The sequence below is a fragment of the Tupaia chinensis genome, unplaced genomic scaffold (assembly GCF_000334495.1).
Source record: "Tupaia chinensis unplaced genomic scaffold, TupChi_1.0 Scaffold146828_1, whole genome shotgun sequence".
In the NCBI taxonomy this organism is placed as follows: Eukaryota; Metazoa; Chordata; class Mammalia; order Scandentia; family Tupaiidae; genus Tupaia; species Tupaia belangeri.
In genome coordinates this window covers 1,559,913-1,562,132 of record NW_006206682.1, presented here as the reverse complement: position 1 = coordinate 1,562,132, position 2,220 = coordinate 1,559,913, and positions in this window count along the sequence as shown.

The window sequence follows — 2,220 nt, the reverse complement described above, 5'->3', positions numbered from 1 at the left end:
TTCCCTGTGTCTCTCTCTGGTCAAAATTAATTAATGAATAAATAAAATAAATAATTATTTTTTTTAAAAAAGAACATTAGGGGAAAAAATACAATTTTCTTATTCAAAAAAAGAAAGAAAGAAAAGTACTGTGCATTGGGAGCTGTCTCCCACGTGGCCTATCACAATTTGAATCCCAGTCCCAGTGGCTTGGGAAACACATCCAGTGTGTATGTGCACAGGTCTAAAATCCTGATGGGGTGGAGAAATAGAGGAAGAAGGATTATGGCATGAGCACTCCCCTTTGCGAGGTGTTTTCACTTTTCTCTCTCCCATTTAATGAGTGCCCTATTTCCTAGTGGGTGAGGAAACTGAATTCCACATGGCACAGTTTGGATCCTGGAACCAATGGCTTGAGAAACATGCCATGTCCATGTGTGCCCCAAATTCCAACAGGACAGAGAAATGGAAGAAAAAGGATCGTGTCGTGGTCATGCCCTGTGGGAGGTGCTTTCTCTTCTTTTCTGTCTTATCTCTTGGTCTTTGGCAAGTGTACATGCCCTGTGACAATTAAAAATATAAAACATAAGTCGACTGAAATGCAGCCTGGGCCAGCCTCGTAGCACAGCGGTTAAACCCTGTAAATAGAAAGCCACATCTTATATGGCTGTAGTGTGATTCCCAGCCCTGGCTACTTGAAAAAAAATGTAGATACAGGATGTGTTTATGCTGAAGAACTTGGAATTAGCATCCAGTAGTGGTTGTTTTTGTATGATTTTTGGTGAACTACCATCTACCTTTATGATTTCTGATTTATTTTTGTAATTTTTTTTTTTTGGAGAGGTTTTTGCTATAGGGCATGTGTGCTTGCCAGAAAGAGAGACAGAGAGACAGAAAGCAAGAAATCACCCCCCAGGGAGGATGGCCATGCCACAATCCCTTCTTCTCCATTCTCCTCTCAGGATCTTGGGCATGTACATGCACACGTGTCCGGCGCAAGTTGAAGCCACCGGGTCTGGGACTCAAACCGCAGTCGACTAAGGGGAATCCAGCAACATAGCCATTACGCCAACTGCTATTCCCGATTTTTGTAAATTTTTACAAAGCTATTTGATCTTGCTTTAAATTAGAAAAAGATTTCTGGGCCAACAGATGGCATAGTGGTCACATTGTTGGACTCCCACATGGCCGACGGTGGTTCAAATCCTCGACCTTGTGCCTTGAAACTCATGCCAGGTAAATGTGCAGGCATACCCAAGATCCTGGGAGGAGAATGGAGAAGGATTTCAGTGTGGTCATCCACCCACACACCCTGTGGCGTGATTTCTCACTTTCTCCTCTCACTGTCTCTCCTTTTACCCCCCCCCCCACCACCACCACCACACACACCCTAAGGCAAAAAGCTCTCAAAAAAAAAAAAAAAGATTTCAAATTGGTTTCTGTATTGTGTAAGTAATTAACTTGCCAAAGTACCTATCTTTAAAGGAGCTGATATTTATTTGCACTTAGGAATTCCAGTGTGTTCATTTACCAGTCTTATAACTTTAAAGATACTTCATACATACGTACATAGAATGAGAATGCTACAGGAACCCTTGGCAACTCAGTCTTACCTTTTTGCTTATCATGGAGAAAACCCAGAGTGTTTGACTCGGAGTCATAATAGTACAGAGTTGAGAACAAAGAGGTTTGTTTATTTTTTCTGCTCTTCTACTTTGTATCTCTTTGGTAGCTTCCCTTTGTTTAATAAATGCTTACCGAGTGTCTGATAATGGGGCACTGTGCCAGATCCTGGCTGTACTCAGGGCCTACCTTCTTTTCTTTTTCTTTAAAGACTTATTTTAACTTGATTTATTTATTTGTTCTTATTTTACAGAGAGAGAGAGTGAGAGAGAGAGAGGGAAAGTGAGAAAGCAAGCTGCCGGGTCTGGGACTCGAACCATGGTCGACCATGTGGGAGTCTAGCGCCCTTAAACACCATGCCAGCTGCCAGCCCCAGCACCTACCTTAGAGCTTTTGGTGTACAGGGTAAATAAGCAGGGAAGCTGGCCCTCGCAGTACATGGCACAGAAGGCACGGGGGCATAAGGAACACAGACAAGGAGAGTATTTCCTCTCCTCTTCAGCCTCTCAGCCACCCACGCCAAGGATGTCCGGCTGCAGAGCCAAAGGTGAGTTCCCTGTCTCAATGGGTCTTTGGAACAGGACTGGTTTCTCTTAGAGTACCTGGCTTTGAAAGTAA